Below are 24,814 nucleotides of genomic sequence, written 5' to 3' on the forward strand. Positions count from 1 at the left end.
GCTCACCTTGCTCCAGAGACCAAGCATACTTACCTGGTACCTGTGTATGAACACCTGGTTCCTGAAAGCCAAGCAGACTAATCTGATACCTGTGTATGCTCACCTTGTTCCTGAAGCTGTACCTATCTGGTATTCCTTGACAGTCTCACCAACAATACCCACTGGATATCGTGTGCATGCTGAGAAACCTGTGTCTACCATACAAGTGACAACCTTCTTCAAACCAGCTGTACCTGTGGCACCTATCTGGTATCCTGTGACAGTCTCACCAACAGTTCCCACTGGGTATCCTGTGCCTGCGGAGAAACCTGTGTCTACCATACCAGTGATAGTCTTTCTCAAACCAGCTGTACCTTCTGTACCTATCAGGTATCCTGTGACAGTCTCACCAACGGTACCCGCTGGGTATTCTGTGCCTGCTTGGAAACCTGTGTCTGCTTTCCTCTCCCTAGCTATATGTGATACCAGATATTCTGTGACAAGCTCACCCTTTACTGTTCAATTTAAGCACCAGTGTCTATTAGATTTAGTAACTGCAAACTACTTAAAATATTCTGAGCCTTGTTTTCGACTTTAGTGATTTGCATTGGGCCTATGCTCAAACTTGCTATTTCTGTAATATTTAATCTGAACTACCAAATGTTTTTTTACTTATCAACCAGTAAAGCTTTCAAAAAGACTTTCATGGTTCTGTGTATCTGTTCCTGCATTCTAATTTCCACACACCTTAACTCCCTCACAAGGGTCATATAGGGGTAGATTTAAAAGCCTTCGCCAGGCTTCGCCTGCCTACGACTGCAGGTTCTCACAAAAGAACCTGCAGTCCGTATTTATGAAGCAGCGGTCATCAGACCGCTGCTTCATCAACCTTTTGGCCCCCTCTTTCATCAGACCGGGGAGATTGACAGCTCCTGCCCGCGTGTTATTAGCTGTGCGCAGGCAGGGGGCGGTGTTGCGCAAGAGCGCAAAATTGCATTCTTGTGCAATGCTGAATTTCAACAGTGGAATTTAGCCCGCCAGAGGTGAGCTGCGGCAGACAGGGGAGCGTATGTCCGCCCCTGTCCGCCGCAGCTTGATAAATCGACCCCATAGTGTGAAACAAACAAAAATTAGATAATACAAATAAAACCATAAACTTTATTATGGAAACTAATTTAGTGCATCTTACCTTATAGGCCTTATTATAATACCTGTGTGATGCTTAGTCTAGATTTTTATCTTTTTAAAATAATTGTTCTGTTTTAGCTAAAAGATTAAAGTATTATTAATTATTATCATATCATGCCATGTTATACGATTGAACTGTATTAATAGTAAGACTAATTCATTATTTACAATGAATAAAGCAACACAAAGAGATGTTTATCTCAAAAATAAAAAATAAATATTGCAATAAAAATCCCCATGACATTTGCCCCTCTCTGTTCCCTCTCTGTGTTTCTGTTCTCTTTTTGTGAGATGAGCAGATACAAGATCCAACAGGCCTAGGGCTGCTCCAGCTGTTCTAATCTCAGACTGCAGTGCAGAAGTGAGTAGCTGGCTGCATGTACAGTCTAATCCTCACCATAGAGACAGACAAAAACAAGCACAATAAAGAACTTGGGATGGTATTTTGGGTGCCCTGTCATGTTCATGTAATTATATAGCAGATTAATCAATTGCTATGGTTTTCAGTGAAGTGTGAAGCAGAAGAACATACAGCAATGGAAGCCAAAGAGTGCTTTAATGTTACTTTACAATAACAACTATTTTAGAGTGCAATAGTGTTTCAGTCTCTATTACTTACGGTCGCATAGCCATGATAGACTGAATACTAACCTAGCCAATATATACATTTTGAAGTCCATGTTACATTAATTTCAATTAAAGATAGTTACAGAGAAAGTAAATTATACTCATTTTATCATAGTATAATAATCATTTTATTGGACAAAGATATGGATATAATATTCAGCCTTTCCTTTACTACTTCATATCACTATTTTTTAAAGGGACACTGAACCCAAATTTTTTCTTTCGTGATTCAGATAGAGCATGCAATTTTAAGCAACTTTCTAATTTACTCCTATTATCACATTTTCTTCATTCTCTTGGTATCTTAATTTGAAAAGCAAGAATGGAAGTTTAGATGCCGGGCCATTTTTGCTGAACAACCTGGGTTGTCCTTGCTGATTGGACAGCACCAATAAACAAGTGCTGTCCAGGGGCTGAACCAAAAATTGTCTGTCTCCTTAGCTTAGATGCCTTATAGGAGCTAATAGGAGTAAATTAAAAAGTTGCTTAAAATTGCATGGGTTTAGTGTCCCTTTAAAGAAATGTTCATTTACATAGAATGTGTCAGCATAACTAGTAAGATGTGAGATATGAATGATACAAAGACCCATTATAAATAGAAATATGCAAATTAGTAAATACAGCCAATCAAAACTAGCATATTCTTATAACCTAGACTGTCCAATACAAAATATTTTGTTTTTCTTTCATGGATAAGAAAATGGAAGAAAATTAAAACTAATAAAATATTGTAGAAGGGAAAGCAGAAGCAAAACATTGAGAATGCAAGCCAGAGCACAAGATCCAAATATTTGTTTTACCCGATGAGCTCAGCTAGCTCACAATAGTGCTTTACTCCTCTGGAGCTGACTTTAACTGTGTGTTTAACAGATTTCCTATATGCTAGCAATAATAACTAAGCATTATCTTTTTACACTATGTCTCTGTTATTGCATTTCATGATTTTTTCATTGGTTAAAGGGACACTGAACCCAATTTTTTTCTTCTTCTGTGATTCAGATAGAGCATGCAATTTAAAGCAACTTTCTAATTTACTCCTATTATCAATTTTTCTTCATTCTCTTGCTATCTTTATTTGAAAAAGAAGGCATCTAAGCTTTTTTTTTTGGGGTTCAGTACTCTGGACAGCAGTTTTTTTATTGGTGGATGAATTTATACACCAATCAGCAAGGACAACCCAGGTTGTTCACCAAAAATGGGCCGGCATCTAAACTTACATTTTTGCATTTCAAATAAAGATACCAAGAGAATGAAGAAAATTTGATAATAGGAGTAAATTAGAAAGTTGCTTAAAATTTCATGCTCTATCTGAATCACGAAAGAAACAATTTGGGTTCAGTGTCCCTTTAAGTAAGAACAAAAAGAAAAAATACTTTTAAATACACTGGGCTGTCATCATCACTATTTATTTAATTAGCTCTCATGTTTTACTTTTACTTCAACTAAATATTTATTATTATTATTTTTTTAGGTGTTTGCCTAATCTTACTGTAAGAAAATACATTTCAGCATTTATCATATCCCATTTGATACCATAAAGGGACATTTTGCTCAAAAATATTCTATCAATACCATGAAAAGGAAACATTTAAACACGGGGTTAACAGGAAGTACCTATCAGCCAATGAGCTTTAGAAGAAAATACCTATTGGCAAATGAGCAATGTTAGGAAATACACCTATGTTAGTTTCAGTTTAATCCAAACTTTCAAACTCTTTTTTTTTTTACTTAAAGGGACATTCCAGCCAAAAATGGAATCCACATGAATGCATTTCCGTTTTGAATAGAAGTATTTGTGCAATATTTATGTATTATCAAAAATGCTTCTAATAAAAGCTAAAGCTTTTTCAAACGTGTATTTAAGTATGCACTGAGCACCAGCATTTTACACACAGCACTTTCTCAGAGAGCATAAGGCGCTGGTACCATCTGAAATTGACACAATTTGTTAATTGCTGACATGATACAAAGCCCCACTGGTGCTCTGTGCAGCTGCAGCATTTAAAATGCTGCTGCACTGAGAATATCTAGCTATGCTTCACATGCACGTGCAGAGACAAATGCTAACACAAAAACAGTGATAACTTTTACTAGACGCATTTGGCCAATAGATGTTTATTGTAAATATGTTTCTATGCAAAGATGTAATTCATCTATGTGCATTTAAATTTTGACCGGGGGGGGCGGAGCCAACTACCAACGCACCAAAACATACTAATGCAGAGCTCCTGAAATTTATTCACCAAAACTTTGATTTTTTTGGCGTTTTGGGAGCCTATATACCCTTTCTCTATGTTGCCCTTAGGATGGAGGAACTTTCTATGCATCTTGTCTCTCTACTGGAGGATCTGCTTGATAGGGCTGACAGTCAGTTTTGCAGCCTGAGGTTCGCCATTGTGGGGATGCGTGGCAAAGATGGCGCTCCTTCCCATTCTAACTGCGACTCCCACGCGGCAGGCCAGACGGAAAGCTCATTGCCTACTTAACATGCTCCTAAACGAACGCAGGAAGGGCAATACAGTCAGGGCTCAAACAGCACTCTCCCTGGATCTGCAAATAACAACCCAATGCAGCCCAGCACAGTTGACCTACCCCGCATCGCCACCGCTACACCGAGAGCAGCAAGATCTTTCCAGATCACCACGGGGCTACACCCCCAGCTCTCTCTCCCTCCTTACCTAGGCTTGGAAGTACCTCGCACCCTTAACACGCTTGAGACTCAGGTGAATGCAGGAGACTTCTACGAGCAATCAACGGGGAGTACACATATGCCACTTAAGGTACTTGCCGCTATGCAGGAGGGAGCTTGGGGAACAGAACAAGCAAAGAATGTATGTGTATGCAAGAGCCGGGGTGACACCTTCACTGGGGCTTTATCTGCCGACGAGATTTCACAGACACTAATTAACTTTTCCTGCCGGGGCTCCTTTGAAACCAGCCCACTAGATCAGCCGTCACGGCGCAGATCCTCTCCCTATACCCAGACCGGACCTGATCAATTATATAGAAGAGGCATTGGTTAGTTCTGTTTATCAACTTGGAGTTTCTCTACCTACCTATAACTCAGCTCACAGAATGCTTTCTTCCTAAAACGCTCTATTTTGAACTACTCTGCTTTCTAGATGAAGACTTAAATGTCTGAAAACGAGGACTGCAGACTGTTGCAGTTTTATATAGAGCTGGTTTGCCAGTGTTATCAACTTTAATACTTCTCCATTTATAGGCAATTTTGTGTATACATATATAATTTACAAGTGCTGTTATCTGATGTAAATTGGTTGAAATCTTTACTATGTACACTCAGATCTTGGAGACTTTGCCAAAGACCAGGACATGACTGTGCACGTTAAAGGGTTAAGTTGTTACACACACCGCAAACCCTGAATCTTTACATTCGATTTTTGGGATTACCCCACATATTCCTATTTTAAAATAAGGTTAAAATCTGCTCCACCGTTAATCTATTTGTTAAGCTAGATATGTTGCTTGGATCTATGTTTTATGTTTTCTCACCAATATACACAGTTGTATTGCTTTATTGTTTAACTGTTAATTATCAGCAAATAAGATGATATACCCTTTACATGCCTTACCTTCAGCCCCACCGTATGGAAGAGATTGACTTGCAGACACTATTGCGGACACATGTTTTACTGCACGGGCAGGACTATATTAGCCCGCAATATTCCTCTGTCGCAGATAAAGCTGGTGTAGGCTAGCTATTCACCAGATGCCACTTATACTTTATAAGTGTTTTAGAATAGTCTCTACCTTGCTTCACATTGGCCTACTATGCAGCGAAGGTATTGTATTGTACTGCTTAAAACACTTTACATTTTTGTTGGTTATAGTATGTTGTTTATGCTCTTTAACTGTTGAAATCTCTACAAGTAAGGTTAATATTTCTATAGCAATATAGGCCTCCAACATTCACATGGCTCAACTGACGCCTACGTAATGTGCTTTTGCCAATATCACACTCAAATAGACATTCTTATCATCGCTATTTCTCAACTACACAAATATATGCTATGTTCAGGAGCGGCTCATATACAGTTCATATCCTTGCATAGCTAGGTTTTGCCGCATGTGTGTTTATCCCTATAAAATGTGCATTTGTTGTGACAAAATGATATATGTTAAGGTAATATGTGTTTGACAATGTTACACTGATCAGCAGAGTTATGACTGATGGGGTTTATTGTATGACAAGTGTACTTGGTTAGAAGGAGTATAATAAGAGAAAAGGGAGATCCACTATACTTCTTTGCAGTCAGAGATGATCCCTCAATATAGTGCTGTGCTTTGGGATAGTGCATACAAGTGTGCTTGCTTTGGTTGGGTTGGAATTATTTTATACTTGGGTAGTAGTTACTTGTTCTCAGTTCTCTAGCTGAGGGTTTATCTTTAGCTTTTTAGAGGGCTCCCTACTTGTAGGGTAGTATTTAGGGGCTCTAGCACTAGCAGACAACTGGTTACAATTCAGGATTAGACTACCAACACCCCAGACAGGGTTATTTGTTATTAGCTATAATGGTTGTTATGTTATATCATACTGACGCTGAAGTTTTGTTATTCAAATGTAGCTTTGTCTGGCCTTTCTTATCGTATAACCAGATTTCTGCTACCAGAAACAGTTTAGCTTTTAGAGATCTATAAGTATATAGATATGCGTATGGAGGTATTCCTCACATGCTACAGTAAGTGCACTTGTAATAGACAGCTAATCCTCGCCTCGAATAGCAGAACCAGAAGAATTATCAAATGCTTTGGTATTCTACACCCTTCCAGCTCTAACACACAGTATATTCCTGATTTCCTCTCTAGTCTACTTAAGGTTTTACTTCAGTATGTATGACAATGTTCCTTGGTTTTTTAATATTTGAGCTCAGTATGTGAGAACCTTTATACAGCTGTTCACATAAACCTCGACTAAAATATAGAGGATAACCTCCACTGCTAATTAATCCCTCCTATATAGGACGTTGATGTGTATGAAACCTAATACTACCTCTGTAGTGAAACAAGCACAAACCCTACATGATCTTTTCTTCACACATAAATTAAGTGGGTAATTATGCATGTTAGTGTATTGGTTTACAATGTTAAGACTATAGTTCCAGGTCCTAGAATGTACATGCGGGGTATTCCCTCTATGGGATTTATATTATGTATTCCTAACCACTAAACCCCCCTATTGAATTCACAATTATAATTTAATTATCTTCCCCCTTCAAGTCCCCGAAGAGGCCTGAAACTAGAACGTTCTGACCCCCCTCCCCCACAGCTTCTACTGCTATACATACCCTCGTTCCAGAGATGCACATAGCACATAAGATCTCTCACATAGTTCCCTATTTTAGTCATGGCTCTGTACATCTATGGCCTACATAGTCCCATAAATGAGCCCATATTGCAGTCCTATCAAGGTTGGCTCCGTTCCCCCCTCGCTTTTCCCTCCCCCCCCCACAATTTGAGTGGCTTTTGCCCACTGTAATCCCTCTTCTTTCCTGTTCTCTACGGCCTACTTGAGGTCATTCTAAATGCTAACTCCCCACATCACAGCAGAAATCCCCACTGTATCCATGTTACAGGTGTGGAGATCAGATCTCAATTATCAAAATATAAAATGAAGTTTCATCTCAATCCGCCCAAGCTTATATCTGACACCTCTCTAGATACAACATAGGTTACTACTTGTTAAGGCTGACCTTTTTGTATCTTTATTGTCATGACTATCTCTGTGAGCCCTAAAATTTATGACTCAACTTGACACCTGGAACAGTAACTCCTCAACTAGCCACATACAGGGAGTGCAGAATTATTAGGCAAGTTGTATTTTTGAGGATTAATTTTATTATTGAACAACAACCATGTTCTCAATGAACCCAAAAAACTCATTAATATCAAAGCTGAATAGTTTTGGAAGTAGTTTTTAGTTTGTTTTTAGTTATAGCTATTTTAGGGGGATATCTGTGTGTGCAGGTGACTATTACTGTGCATAATTATTAGGAAACTTAACAAAAAACAAATATATACCCATTTCAATTATTTATTTTTACCAGTGAAACCAATATAACATCTCAACATTCACAAATATACATTTCTGACATTCAAAAACAAAACAAAAACAAATCAGTGACCAATATAGCCACCTTTCTTTGCAAGGACACTCAAAAGCCTGCCATCCATGGATTCTGTCAGTGTTTTGATCTGTTCACCATCAACATTGCGTGCAGCAGCAACCACAGCCTCCCAGACACTGTTCAGAGAGGTGTACTGTTTTCCCTCCTTGTAAATCTCACATTTGATGATGGACCACAGGTTCTCAATGGGGTTCAGATCAGGTGAACAAGAAGGCCATGTCATTAGATTTTCTTCTTTTATACCCTTTCTTGCCAGCCACGCTGTGGAGTACTTGGACGCGTGTGATGGAGCATTGTCCTGCATGAAAATCATGTTTTTCTTGAAGGATGCAGACTTCTTCCTGTACCACTGCTTGAAGAAGGTGTCTTCCAGAAACTGGCAGTAGGACTGGGAGTTGAGCTTGACTCCATCCTCAACCCGAAAAGGCCCCACAAGCTCATCTTTGATGATACCAGCCCAAACCAGTACTCCACCTCCACCTTGCTGGCGTCTGAGTCGGACTGGAGCTCTCTGCCCTTTACCAATCCAGCCACGGGCCCATCCATCTGGCCCATCAAGACTCACTCTCATTTCATCAGTCCATAAAACCTTAGAAAAATCAGTCTTGAGATATTTCTTGGCCCAGTCTTGACGTTTCAGCTTGTGTGTCTTGTTCAGTGGTGGTCGTCTTTCAGCCTTTCTTACCTTGGCCATGTCTCTGAGTATTGCACACCTTGTGCTTTTGGGCACTCCAGTGATGTTGCAGCTCTGAAATATGGCCAAACTGGTGGCAAGTGGCATCTTGGCAGCTGCACGCTTGACTTTTCTCAGTTGATGGGCAGTTATTTTGCGCCTTGGTTTTTCCACACGCTTCTTGCGACCCTGTTGACTATTTTGAATGAAACGCTTGATTGTTCAATGATCACGCTTCAGAAGCTTTGCAATTTTAAGAGTGCTGCATCCCTCTGCAAGATATCTCACTATTTTTTACTTTTCTGAGCCTGTCAAGTCCTCCTTTTGACCCATTTTGCCAAAGGAAAGGAAGTTGCCTAATAATTATGCACACCTGATATAGGGTGTTGATGTCATTAGACCACACCCCTTCTCATTACAGAGATGCACATCACCTAATATGCTTAATTGGTAGAAGGCTTTCTAGCCTATACAGCTTGGAGTAAGACAACATGCATAAAGAGGATGATGTGGTCAAAATACTCATTTGCCTAATAATTCTGCACTCCCTGTAGATAAAATGTATGTCACAATATTATGTGTTGTACTCTAATGCTATTCTTATGAACGGGCAAATGTTGTATTATGTATTCTTTTTGCTTTTTGAAACTTCAATAAAAAAATTTCATTAAAAAAAAAAAAAAATTGACCGGAATGTCCCTTTAAAGGGACATCCCAGATTTAAAGGGACAGTATACACCAATTTTAATTTAACTGCATGTAATAGACACTACTATAAAGAATAATATGCACAGATAGTGATCTAAAAATCCAGTTTATAAACGTTTAAAAAATTACTTAGAAGCAACCAGTTTAGCTTTGTTGAAAAGGTTATCTGGAACACCCACTGCAAGTGGTTGTATAGCAACAACAGCAGACACCCCCTCCCCTCCCTCTGCATATGAAACGACTCTTTACCCAAACAGGAGCAAGCTGGAGTAGGTATACATCAGTATTCTTCTAAAACTTTGTGCTTGGCAGGAGTCTAAAAATCAGCGCATTGTTATTTAAAAATAAGCAAAACTATAAAAAAAAATTAAAACTGTATAGGCTATATAAATGGATCATCTACAAAACATCAGAAAAATCTAGTGTATAATACCCGTTTAATTGGAATCCACATAGATGTTTTCCAGGACACTTATGAGTTACACATGCTGCAGGGTCTGCAGGGAGGAATATGAATAGTGCTGTCCAAAGTTGCAATTCATGTGCACCTCTGCACACCCTGCAGCATGTGTAACTCATAAGTGTCCAGGAAAACATGGTCAAGTGGCAGCCCTTGATGCATTTCAGTTGTGAATAGAAGCATTTTTGTAATATACATGTATTAGCAAAAGTTCTTCTAATAAAATCTATAACTCTTTCAAATGTGAATTTAAAGGGACAGTCAACTCCAAAATTGTTATTGTTTTAAAAGATAGATAATCCCTTTATTACCCATTCCCCAGTTTTGCATAACCAACACAGTTATATTAATATACTTTTTATCTCTGTGATTACCTTGTATCAAAGCCTCTTTTGACAGCCCCTTGATCACATGACTATTTATTTATGATTTATCGACTTGCATTTTAGCCAATTAGTGCCGTGTCATCCACAACACAATGTTATCCGCATGAACTAGCAGTCTCCTTGTGTGAAAAGCTAATAAAAAAGCATGTGATAAGAGGCCGTCTGTAGTGGCTTACAAACAGGCAGACATTTAGAGGTTTAAATGTTATAAAGTATATTAATATCACAATCTTGGTTGTTCAAAGCTGGAGAATAGGTAGTAAAGGTGTTATCTATCTTTTAAAACAATAACAATTTTGGTGTTGGCTGTCCCTTTAAGTATGCACTGTTCACCAGCATTTTAAATACAACACTTGCCCAGAAAGCCTAAGGTGCTTCTATCATCTGGTAATGACTCAATGGGGCATATTTATCAAGCTCCGTGTTTCTAAAGACCGCTGCTCCATAACCTGTCCGCCTGCTCTGAGGCGGCGTACAGAAATCACCAGAAATTAACCCGATCGAATATGATCGGGTTGATCGACACCCCCTGCTAGCGTCCCATTGGCCGCGAATCTGGAGGGGGCAGCATTGCACCAGCAGTTCACAAGAAATGCTGGTGCAATGATAAATGCTGAGAGCATATGCTGTCAACATTTATTGATGTGCAGCGGACATGATACGCTATATCGGATCATGTCCGCTCGCGCCAACTTAAATAGGCCCCAATGTGTTAATTGCTGACATGATACAAGATAAATTTGTGCTCTGAGCAGCTGTAGTATTTAAAATGCAGGTGCACAGAGAATATCTAGCTTTGCTTCACATGCACGTCCAGAGAAAAATGCTTACACAAAACAGTGATAACTTTTACTAGAAGCATTCTTGCTGATATAGAGTATGTATATTGCAATTATGTTTCTATTCAAAGATGTAATTAATCTGTGTATTTAAATTTTGACCGTAATGTCCATTTACATTTTTTACAGGCAAAAAAACCCAAAACACATAGCATGCTTAAATGCCTCTCTGTAAATAAGCTCTCTAGTTGATTACAATGCTAAGCCAAACGTAGCCACAATTGGTCTGAGTTAAAGGGACACTGAACCCAATTTTTTTTCTTTCATGATTCAGATAGAGCATGACATTTTAAGCTACTTTCTAATTTACTCCTATTATCAATTTTTCTTTGTTCTCTTGCTATCTTTATTTTAAAAGCAGGAATGTAAATCTTAGCAGCCAGCCCATTTTAGGTTCATCACCATGGATAGCACTTGCTTATTGGAGGCTTACATTTACTCACCAATAAGCAAGCATAACCCAGGTTTTCAACCAAAAATGGGCCGGCTCCTATGCATTACATCCTGCTTTTAAAAAAAATAAGATAGCAAAAGAACGAAGAAAACTTGATAATAGGAGTAAATTAGAAAGTTGCTTAAAAGTGCATGCTCTATCTGAATCATGAAAGGAAAAATTTGGGTTTAGTGTCTCTTTAAAGGGACAGTAAAAGTTCAGAATAATAACTTCAAAAATGTAAAAGTATTTTCAGATTTTTCAGTGAACGTTGGACTCCGCTCCAGGATCTACTGAGTGGGTCTTGAATATCCAAAGCGCTTTGCGGGCTTGCTGGTTAGTCACAGCACGCCCGGTCGCGCTATTGTAATAAATGTAGCTCGCTCCCGCTACTAGACCAGAGCGGGAGAGCGTTACATTTATTCCACTAGTGCGACCAGGCATTCTGTGACTAACCAGCGAGCCCGCAAAGTCCAACATTCACTGAAAAATTTGAAAATACTTCTACATTTTTTGAATTATCGCTTAAATAATGTTATATAATTCTGCACTGTGTGCAGAATTATATAACATTATTCTGAACCTTTACTGTCCATTTAAGTATCATTTTTTCTCAATTTCAGATGTAACAGGAAAGATTGAAATGGGCACTTATAAGATACATAGCCTGTCTATAGAATGTCCATCAACATTGCTAATGCTGTAAACTCTATTAGATGCTTCTGAAATCCACATTTTCAACATCTTTTTTTTCTTAAATACTCGGTATTAATTTCCCCATAACATATTTAACTATGCTTAAAGGGACAGTATACTCCAGAATTTTTATTATTTAAAAATGATATACACATTCCCCAGTTTTGCATAACCAACACCGTTACATTAATATACATTTTACCTCTTGCTTTTGTGTAAAAATTCTTCTTGCCCCACACTCCCTATAGAGGTAAACAAAGGTAATTCTCTAACCCAGGTTTTCTTGCAAATGCCAATCAACAGCTGGTATAAAGAGACATGAAACACAACATTTGTCTTTTATATTTCAGATAGGGAATACAATTAAAAAAAAATTCCAATTTACTTCTACTATCAAATTATTTAGTACTCATGTTATTCTTTGTTGAAGAGATAGGTAGCGTGCACATGTATGGAGCACTACCTAATAGGAAATAGTGCGGCCATCTAGTGCTCTTGCTAATGTATAACCTTGTTGAAAAACTTCTCCCATATAGTACTGCAGACACGTGCACGCTTACCTACCTGCTTTTCAACAAAGGATAACAAGAAAACAAAGAAAATTTGATAATAGAAGTAAATTATAAAGTTGTTTAAACTAGTATGTTCTGAGTCATAAAATAATTTGTTTGGGTTTTATGTCCCTTTAATATCAAAGGTACCTAATTGTTTTTTGAAGGAAGTAAGAATATAGAATTGGATATGGCATAGGATATAGAAGAAAAGGTTTTTAAAGCTAGAGAGATAAAATTCCACAACATGAAGAGTAAATATTTTAAAGTCAAAGGCACCAACAACTGAAACATTTCTAAATGAAATAAAGCATAACAGATATCTTGTCTGAGTGAAAGGAGATCATTAGCTGATCATGTATAGCAAATATAAAGGGCCATATTAACATCCAAACGGGTAGAATAGCATAAAGATTGGGGATTCTTCATCCTGACCAATTTGATTGGTGTTTTTTTCTGCCATGTATAGAACATGTGATTTGTTAACTAGGAGAGTGAATGGGTGACCTAGTTGTCACAACTGAGCCTTCACAATCTTTTGGTTAATATCATGATGGGGTTGTGTTGAAGGTGTTTGCGATGGGAAGGTTGTATAGAGGGTTTATTAGAGTTAAAGGTTATTTTATGGTGGAGTATTACAGTAGGATAAAAGCAGTGGGAGCCATTAAAGGGACAGTCTACACCTCAGTCATCTTAAAGTCTTACCTTTAATTAAGCTGCAAATATCCTCCTGCACCTTTTCTATATCGTGCAGCAGGAAAGGTAAACAAGTTATTTAAAAATGAATATTGTTTCTGGCCACTTTGAAATGGCTGCCAAGCTCCGCCCACTGATGACATCACAATCTGGTTTGCATCTAGGCACTCTGCTAAAAAGCATTAACAGTCTGTTAAATCCAACGCCTTTTGTGATTGGATGCTATATGAAGCCCAGATTGTGATGTGTGGGCGGAGCTTGGCAGCCATTTCAACGTGGCCAGAAACAATATTCATTTTAAAATAACTTTTTTACTATTACTGCTGTGTTATAGAAAGGGATGCAGGAGGCTGTTTGTAACTTAATGTATGGTAAGACTTTAAGATGACTTAGGTGTAGACTGTCCCTTTAATAGTAACTGTGATGGGGAAAGTCTGTGGTAAAAAGTTAGTTGCACTGGGGTATTGGATTATATTGGATTAGCGTGGTTAGGTTTAATTGGGTTACATTTAGGGTTATTTGTTCTTGGTGTATCAGGTCAGCCATTTGGGGTAATTACATTGGTTGAAGTCATAGTAAAGGTTAATTGCCCCGGGAGGATTGGATCCGCTGAGTTAAATTTATAGTTCAGCATAGTTCATTCCATAACGTTTGAGAAACCATTTGGAAATCTCAGTTATCATGTGCTTTGCCTTTGGCTTTGCATAATTATACCAATTCTGAGAGAACATTGTATTCCAGACCTAATTTAAAAGCCTTAAAAGCCTTTTAAAAATAATTTTTGCTTGTGCATGTGGCATTTCTTGCCCATTTTCAATTTTACCATTTAGTGTGTTAATAAATAATATTGTTTCCTTGCTAATTATAGCTGAAAGCATACTTTAGACTATGACAATTCTACACAACCTAAACAAAAGCTTTGTAATGCATAAACATTGCAGTGAAGTCTTTTGGTGTTTATAAGCTGGAAATTATAAAATTATTAAAAAAAAGAAAATGAAGCATCTTTAAGACACCAAAAAAGAATCCTATCTGTAATCATATATATATATATATATATATATATATATATATATATATATATATATATATATATATATATAGATAGATAGATAGATAGATAGATAGATAGATAGATACCGTATATAGATAGATAGATAGATAGATAGATAGATAGATAGATAGATAGATAGATAGATAGATAGATACCGTATATAGATAGATAAATATACACATTAAAAACATGGAATTGGACTGCACTATTAAACTGGACTGGGTGCACATACTATGACCTTGCAAAATTCACAGCCCTGAGTGCTTAACAGGAAGAATAATGAAGCATACATAGGCTGACCATATTGCCGCTTTAAGAAGGAACACATATGAAAAATACATATGCGAGGGTTCTTATACAAAACCATTTCTTTAAACAAGATGAGGAAGAAGGAAGGCTGAGTCCAAGTGTCAATAAACAAGTTTATTGCGGAGCAGGCTTTCTGGATACAAGGTAAGCTCCAATCTTACGCGTTTCGCGCATGAGCACATGCGCTTCATCAGAGAGGATTTTTTCTTTAAACAGCCCTGAAAACAGCCCTGACATATGTATTTTTCATATGTGTCCCTTTTTAAAGCGGCAATATGGTCAGCCTAAGCATACACTGAAAAGAACACTCTGCCTAGAGTTAAGCATAGTAGTGGCTCAGTGATGCTCTGGGGCTGCTTTGTATCCTCTGGCACTGGAAACCTGCAGCGTGTAGAAGGCAAGATGGATTCATTGAAGTATCAGGAAACCCTAGGAGAAAACATCATGCAGTCTGTGAGGAAGCTGAAGGTTGGGCAAAATTGGACCTTCCAACAGGTCAATGATCCCAAGCATACCTTAAATTCCACCAAGGCTTGGTTGCAGAAGAAGTTCTGGAATATTCTACAGCGGTCATCACAGTCACCTGAAAATATCACAGAAAATATCTGGTGGGATTTGAAGAAGGCGGTTGCAGCACGCAAACCCAAGAATATTAATGTACTGGAAGCCATTGCTTTTGATGAATAGGCTAAGATTCCTCAGGAACGCTGCCAGAAGCATCTCGTTTGCAGCAGGTCTTAACAGCAAAAGGGTGCTCTACTAACTACTAAAGATGCTTGCCATGAAGGGGTTGATGAATTTTGAGACTGCAGAATTAATTAAAAGTTGTATTTTCAGTTGAATTTGGGGTAACCACTTGAAGCATTTGTTGTGTTGAGCTATTTACATTGCTTTTGTTTGATTTGTTCATTGCAAACAGATTAAAGTCTGTACATTTTGACAATAAACTTGATTTGCAATGGGGGTTGAATAGTTTTGATTACTACTGTATTTATATTTGTATATATGTATTTACAGACATACATACACATATAAACACAGAAATACATATGTATACATATAGAGACATATATAAGTGCATTGTAGGACTTTTGCAGTCGAGTAGTTAAAACATGTAAAAACATATTTATGCAATATTCATATTTAATAAAGTGTTATACTCTGTATTTACTGTCAATATTTTATATTCCAATGTTCTTCACATAGCAGAATATGTTCTAAGTATTTTTAAATAGATATTCATATATATATATATATATATATATATATATATATATATATATATATATATATATATATATATATATATATATATATAGGCTTAAAAAGCAGCTTTTGCTGGTTCTAACGCTGCTTTTTAACGCCCGCTGGTATTACGAGTCTTGCAGGTACAGGTGTACCGCTCACTTTTTTGGCCAGACTTGGCAATACCGCAAATCCACTTTCGTAAATTGCGTATCCTCTTTTTTCAATGGGACTTGCATAGCGCCGGTATTACGAGTCTGCCAAAAAGTGAGTGGTAGACCCTCTCCTGTCAAGACTGGTACCACATTTTAAAGTCAGTAGTTAAGAGTTTTATGGTACAATGCCGTAGCATAAAACTCTTAACTAAAGTACTAAAAAGTACACTAACACCCATAAACTACCTATTAACTCCTAAACCGAGGCCCTCCCGCATCGCAAACACTAAAATATTTTTTTCAACCCCTAATCTGCCGAACCGGACATCGCCGCCACTATAATAAATATATTAACCACTAAACCACCGCACTCCTGCCTCGCAAATATTAGTTAAATATTATTAACCCCTAATCTGCCGTCCCTAACATCGCCGACACCTTCCTACATTTATTAACCCCTAATCTGCCACCCCCAACGTCGCCACCACTATATTAAAGTTATTAACCCCTAAATCTAAGTCTAACCCTAACCCCCCTAACTTAAATATAATTAAAATAAATCTAACTAAAAATTCCTCTCATTAACTAAATTATTCCTATTTAAAACTAAATACTTACCTATAAAATAAACCCTAAGCTAGCTACAATATAACTAATAGTTACATTGTAGCTAGCTTAGAGTTTATTTTTATTTTACAGGCAAGTTTGTATTTATTTTAACTAGGTAGAATAGTTACTAAATAGTTATTAACTATTTAATAAATACCTAGCTAAAATAAATACAAATTTACCTGTAAAATAAAACCTAATTTACCTGTAAAATAAAACCTAACCTAAGTTACACTAACACCTAACACCACACTATAATTACATTATTTCCCTAAATTAAATACAATTAAATACAATTAAATAAAATTAGCTAAAGTACAAAAACAAACAAACACTAAATTACAGAAAATAATAAACAAATTGCAAGATTTTTTTTAACTAATTACACCTAATCTAATCTCCCTAACAAAATAAAAAAGCCCCCCCAAAATAAAAAAGCCCTACCCTACACTAAATTCCAAATAGCCCTTAAAAGGGCCTTTTGTGGGGCATTGCCCCAAAGTAATCAGCTCTTTTACCTGTAAAAAAAATTGCAAATTCCCCTCCAACATTAAAACCCACCACCCACACAACCAACCCTACTCTAAAACCCACCCAATACCCCCTTAAAAAAACCTAACCCCTTGAAGATCACCTTACCGGGAGAAGTCTTCATTCAACCTGGCCGAAGTCCTCAACAAAGCCGGGAGAAGTCTTCATCCAAGCCAGGCGAAGTGGTCCTCCAGACGGGCAGAAGTCTTCATCCAGACTGCATTTTCTATCTTCATTCATCTGGCGCGGAGTGGATCCATCTTCAAGACATCCGACATGGAGCATCTTCTTCATCTGACGGCTAACACTGAATGAAAGTTCCTTTAAATGACTTCATCCAAGATGGCATCCCTTCAATTCCAATTGGCTGATAGAATTATATCAGCCAATCAGAATTAAGGTAGAAAAAATCCTATTGGCTGATCCAATCAGCCAATAGGATTGAGCTGACATTCTATTGGCTGATTGGAACAGCCAATAGAATGCCAGCTCAATCCTATTGGCTGATTGGATCAGCCGATAGGATTTATTCTACCTTAATTCCGATTGGCTGATAGAATTCTATCAGCCAATCGGAATTGAAGGGACGCCATCTTGGATGACGTCATTTAAAGGAACCTTCATTCAGTGTTAGCTGTCGGATGAAGAGGATGCTCCGCGTCGGATATCTTGAAGATGGACCTGCTCTGTGCCGGATGGATGAAGATAGAAGATGCCGTCTGGATGAAGACTTCTGCCCGTCTGGAGGACCACTTCGCCCCGGCTTGGATGAAGACTTCTCCCGGCTTCGTTGAGGACTTCGGCCCGGTTGGATGAAGACTTCTCCCGGTAAGATGATCTTCAAGGGGTTAGTGTTAGGTTTTTTCAAGGGGGTATTGGGTCGGTTTTAGAGTAGGGTTGGTTGTGTCTGTGGGGGGTTTTAATGTTGGGGGGGATTTGTAATTTTTTTACAGGTAAAAGAGCTGATTACTTTGGGGCAATGCCCCGCAAAAGGCCCTTTTAAGGGCTATTTGTAATTTAGTGTAGGGTAGGGCTTTTTTATTTTTGGGGGGGGCTTTTTTATTTTGTTAGGGGGATTAGATTAGGTGTAATTAGTTTAAAAATCTTGTAATTTGTTTATTATTTTCTGTAATTTAGTCTTTGTTTTTTTTTGTTCTTTAGCTAATTTTATTTAATTGTATTTAATTGTATTTAATTAAGTTATTTAATTATAGTGTAGTGTTAGGTGTAACTTAGGTTAGGTTTTATTTTACAGGTCAATTTGTATTTATTTTAGCTAGGTAGTTATTAAATAGTTAATAACTATTTAGTAGCTATGCTACCTAGTTAAAATAAATACAAACTTGCCTGTAAAATAAAAATAAAACCTAAGCTAGATACAACTATTAGTTATATTGTAGCTAGCGTAGGGTTTATTTTATAGGTAAGTATTTAGTTTTAAATAGGAATAATTTAGTTAATGATATGAATTTTATTTAGATTTATTTAAATTATATTTAAGTTAGGGGGGGTTCGGGTTAGGGTTATACTTAGGTTTAGTGGTTATTTAATTTATAGTGGCGGCGATGTTGGGGGCGGCAGATTAGGGGTTAATAAATATAATGTAGGTGTCGGCGATGTTGGGAGCAGCAGATTAGGGATTAATAAGTATAATGTAGGTGGCGGCGATGTCCAGAGCGGCAGATTAGGGAATAGTGGCGGCGACGTTGGGGGACGGCAGATTAGGGGTTAATAAATATAATGTTGGTGTCGGCGATGTTGGGGGCAGCAGATTACAGGTTAATAAGTATAATGTAGGTGGCGGCGATGTTGAGGGCAGCAGATTAGGGGTTAATAAGTATAATGTAGGTGGCGGCGATGTCGGGGGCGGTAGATTAGGGGTTAATAAGTGTAAGATTAGGGGTGTTTAGACTTGGGGTTCATGTTAGAGTGTTAGGTGTAGACATAAATTTTATTTCCCCATAGGAATCAATGGGGCTGCGTTAAGGAGCTTTACGCTGCTTTTTTGCAGGTATTAGACTTTTTTTTCAGCCGGCTATCCCCGTTGATTCCTATGGGGAAATCGTGCACGAGCATGTTACACCAGCTCACCACTAACGTAAGCAGAGCTGGTATTGGAGTGAGATGTGGAGCAAAATTTTGCTCAACGCTCACTTCTTGTCTGTTAACGCCGGGTTTGTAAAAACCCGTAATACCAGCGCTGTCTATAAGTAAGCAGTGAGCAGTGAGCATAAACTGCTTGTTAGCACTGCATAGCCTCTAATTCAAAACTCGTAATCTAGGTGTTAGGCTTTTATTTACTTTCGACTTGTAATACACGCGTTACCCGATGCGCGTAAAAAGCTTACTTCTAGCATAGTTAACATGCAAGCGGGAGGGCAAAATATCGCTCCACTCGCAATCTAGACCTGTGTGGTCTCATTCTTGTTAACTTAAAGGGACAGTATACACCAATTTTCATTTAACTGCATGTAATAGACACTACTATAAAGAATAATAAGCACAGACACTGATCTAAAAATCCAGTATAAAACTGTTTAAAAACTTACTTAGAAGCTTCCAGTTTAGCTCTGTTAAAAAGGTTACTGGAACACCCACTGCAAGTGGTAAAACGCATACTATCCCCCCTCCCCCTTCCTCTGCATATGAAAAGAACCATTACACAAACAGAAACAAGCTGGAGTAGGTATACATCAGTATTTTCCTAAAACTATGGGTCTTGGTTAGGAGCCTTAAAATCAGAGCAATGTTATTTAAAAATATGCAAAACTATCCATTTTTTTAAAAAAAAAAAACCCTGTATGGGCTATATAAATGGATCATCTACAAAACATTTATGCAAAGAAAAATCTAGTGTATAATGTCCCTTTAAAGTCTATCGCCTAGATTTAGAGTTGGGCGGTAGCCGTCAAAACCAGCGTTAGAGGCTCCTAACGCTGGTTTTTACCGCCCTCTGGTATTTGGAGTCAGTCAGGAAAGGGTCTAACACTCACTTTCCAGCCGCGATTTTTCTATACCGCAGATCCCCCTACGCCATTTGCGTATCCTATCTTTTCAATGGGATCTTTCTAACACCAGTATTTAGAGTCGTGGCTGAAGTGAGCGTTAGAAATCTAACGACAAAACTCCAGCCACAGAAAAAAACAGGAGTTAAGAGCTTTTTGGGCTAACGCCGGTTCATAAAGCTCTTAACTACTGTGCTCTAAAGTACACTAACACCCATAAACTACCTATGCACCCCTAAACCGAGGCCCCCCCACATCGCCGCCACTCGATTACATTTTTTTAACCCCTAATCTGCCGATCGCCACCTACGTTATCCTTATGTACCCCTAATCTGCTGCCCCTAACACCGCCGACCCCTATATTATATTTATTAACCCCTAACCTGCCCCCCACAACGTCGCCGCCAGCTACCTACAATAATTAACCCCTAATCTGCCGACCGCAAAGCGCTGCCACCTACGTTATCCTTATGTACCCCTAATCTGCTGCCCCTAACACCGCCGACCCCTATATTATATTTATTAACCCCTAATCTGCCCCCCACAACATCGCCGCCAGCTACCTACAATAATTAACCCCTAATCTGCCGACCGCACCTCACCGCTACTATAATAAATGTATTAACCCCTAAAGCTAAGTCTAACCCTAACACTAACACCCCCCTAAGTTAAATATAATTTAAATCTAACGAAATAAATGAACTATTATTAAATAAATTATTCCTATTTTAAACTAAATACTTACCTGTAAAATAAACCCTAATATAGCTACAATATAACGAATAATTATATTGTAGCTATTTTAGGATTAATATTTATTTTACAGGCAACTTTGTATTTATTTTAACCAGGTACAATAGATATTAAATAGTTAATAACTATTTAATAGCTAAAATAGTTAAAATAATAACAAAATTACCTGTAAAATAAATCCTAACCTAAGTTACTATTAAACCTAACACTACACTATCATTAAATAAATTAAATACAATACCTACAAATAAATACAATTAAATAAACTAACTAAAGTACAAAAAATAAAAAATATTTACAAACAGAAAAATATTACAACAATTTTAAACTAATTACACCTACTCTAAGCCCCCTAATAAAATAACAAAGACCCCCAAAATAAAAAAATGCCCTACCCTATTCTAAATTAAAAAAGTTCAAAGCTCTTTTACCTTACCAGCCCTGAAAAGGGCCATTTGCGGGGCATGCCCCAAATAATTCAGCTCTTTTGCCTGTAAAAAAAAACCATACAATACCCCCCCAACATTACAACCCACCACCCACATACCCCTAATCTAACCCAAACCCCCTTAAATAAACCTAACACTAAGCCCCTGAAGATCTTCCTACCTTATCTTCACCATACCAGGTTCACCGATCCGTCCACCGAAGTCTTGATCCAAGCCTCCGAAATCTTGATCCAAGCCCAAGCAGGGGCTGAAGAGTGACGTCCATCCTCCGGCTGAAGTCTTGATCCAAGCGGGCAGAAGAGGACATCCGGACCGGCAAACATCTTCATCCAAGCCGCATCTTCTATGTTCTTCAATCCGATGACGACCGGCTGATCTTCAAGACCTCCAGCGTGGATCCATCCATCTTCACCGACGACTTTTTGACGAATGATGGTTCCTTTAAGGGACGTCATCCAAGATGGCGTCCCTCGAATTCCGATTGGCTGATAGGATTCTATCAGCCAATCGGAATTAAGGTAGGAAAATTCTGATTGGCTGATGGAATCAGCCAATCAGAATCAAGTTCAATCCGATTGGCTGATCCGATCAGCCAATCAGATTGAGCTCGCATTCTATTGGCTGATCGGAACAGCCAATAGAATGCGAGCTCAATCTGATTGGCTGATCGGATTGAACTTGATTCTGATTGGCTGATTCCATCAGCCAATCAGAATTTTTCTACCTTAATTCCGATTGGCTGATAGAATCCTATCAGCCAATCGGAATTCGAGGGACGCCATCTTGGATGATGTCCCTTAAAGGAACCGTCATTCGTCGGGAAGTCGTCGGTGAAGATGGATGTTCCGCGTCGGCGGGATGAACATGGATCCGGAAGAAAGAAGATTTAAGATGCCGCTTGATAGAAGACTTCAGCCGGATCATGGACCTCTTCAGCTCCCGCTTGGATGAAGACTTCAGTCGGATCATGGACATCTTCAGCCCCCCGCTTGGGCTTGGATCAAGACATCGGAGGAGCTCTTCTGGATCGATCAGTGAACCCGGCGTGGTGAAGATAAGGTAGGAAGATCTTCAGGGGCTTAGTGTTAGGTTTATTTAAGGGGGGTTTTGGTTAGATTAGGGGTATGTGGGTGGTGGGTTGTAATGTTGGGGGGGGTATTGTATGTTTTATTTTACAGGCAAAAGAGCTGAATTCTTTGGGGCATGCCCCGCAAAGGGCCCTTTTCAGGGCTGTTAAGGTAAAAGAGCTTTGAACTTTTTTAATTTAGAATAGGGTAGGGCATTTTTTTATTTTGGGGGGCTTTGTTATTTTATTAGGGGGCTTAGAGTAGGTGTAATTAGTTTGAAATTGTTGTAATATTTTTCTAATGTTTGTAAATATTTTTTTATTTTTTGTAACTTAGTTCTTTTTTATTTTTTGTACTTTAGTTAGTTTATTTCATTCTATTTATTTGTAGGTATTGTATTTAATTAATTTATTGATAGTGTAGTGTTAGGTTTAATTGTAGATAATTGTAGGTATTGTATTTAATTAATTTATTGATAGTGTAGTGTTAGGTTTAATTGTAACTTAGGTTAGGATTTATTTTACAGGTAATTTTGTAATTATTTTAACTAGGTAACTATTAAATAGTTATTAACTATTTAATAGCTATTGTACCCGGTTAATATAATTACAAAGTTGCCTGTAAAATAAATATTAATCCTAAAATAGCTACAATATAATTATAATTTATATTGTAGCTATATTAGGGTTTATTTTACAGGTAAGTATTTAGCTTTAAATAGGAATAATTTATTTAATAAGAGTTAATTTATTTGGTTAGATTTAAATTATATTTAACTTAGGGGGGTGTTAGGGTTAGGTTTAGATTTAGCTTTAGGGGTTAATACATTTATTACAGTAGCGGCGAGATTCTGTCGGCAGATTAGGGGTTGATAATTGAAGCTAGGTGTCGGCGATGTTAGGGAGGGCAGATTAGGGGTTAATACTATTTCTTATAGGGTTAGGGAGGCGGGAGTGAGGCGGATTAGGGGTTAATAACTTTATTATAGTAGCGGTGAGATGCGGTCGGCAGATTAGGGGTTAATTATTGTAGGTAGCTGGCGGCGACGTTGTGGGGGGCAGATTAGGGGTTAATAAATATAATATAGGGGTCGGCGGTGTTAGGGGCAGCAGATTAGGGGTACATAGGGATAATGTAGGTTGCGGCGGTATACGGAGCGGCAGATTAGGGGTTAATAATAAAATGCAGGGGTCAGTGATAGCGGCGGCGGCAGATTAGAGGTTAATAAGTGTAAGGTTAGGGGTGTTTAGACTCGGGGTACATGTTAGGGTGTTAGGTGCAGACTTAGGAAGTGTTTCCCCATAGGAAACAATGGGGCCACGTTAGGAGCTGAACGCTGCTTTTTTGCAGGTGTTAGGTTTTTTTTCAGCTCAAACTGTCCCATTGTTTCCTATGGGGGAATCGTGCACGAGCACGTTTTTGAAGCTGGCCGCGTCCGTAAGCACCGCTGGTATCGAGAGTTGAAGTGGCGGTAAATTATGCTCTACGCTCCTTTTTTGGAGCCTAACGCAGCCATTCTGTGAACTCTAAATACCAGCGGTATTTAAAAGGTGCGGCCAGAAAAAAGTATGCGTAGCTAACGCAGCCCTTCTAGCGCAAAACTCCAAATCTAGGCCTATGTAATTTAGGTGCTAAAAAAAACAACACTTGTTTAATCACTCTGTTTTATTGGGTGGTGTGTTCCATTGTCATTAAATTTGTCATAATAAGTCTATTTTTAGAACAGTTATTTTTACTTTTGACCTTTTACTTTGCCAATTGATAATTGTAGTACAGCAGAATCTTTTTTCTAAGATGATAAAATAAGGGCTAGATTATGAGTGGTGTGCTATCGTTTGCACACAAGCAATATCAGGTTTTCATGGCCATATGCGCACAACTTTAATTCGGCTTGTATTATAAATTGAAAGTTGAAAAAAAAAGCCTGCAAAGGGCTTTAACATAGAGATACATACATATATATGTCTAAAGATGTATATGTATGTATAAATATGTATATATGTGTGTACATATGTATTTGTATGTGTATATAAGTATTTACAGACACATTATATATATATATTTATTTATATATAGATACATATAAATACATAAATACATATGTATACACTCACACACACACACACACATATATATATATATATATATATATATATATATATATATATATATATATATATATATATATATATAGTATATATATATATATATATATATATATATATATATATATATATATATTGCGTGCAATGACT

Source organism: Bombina bombina, chromosome 2, assembly GCF_027579735.1.
Source record: "Bombina bombina isolate aBomBom1 chromosome 2, aBomBom1.pri, whole genome shotgun sequence".
In the NCBI taxonomy this organism is placed as follows: Eukaryota; Metazoa; Chordata; class Amphibia; order Anura; family Bombinatoridae; genus Bombina; species Bombina bombina.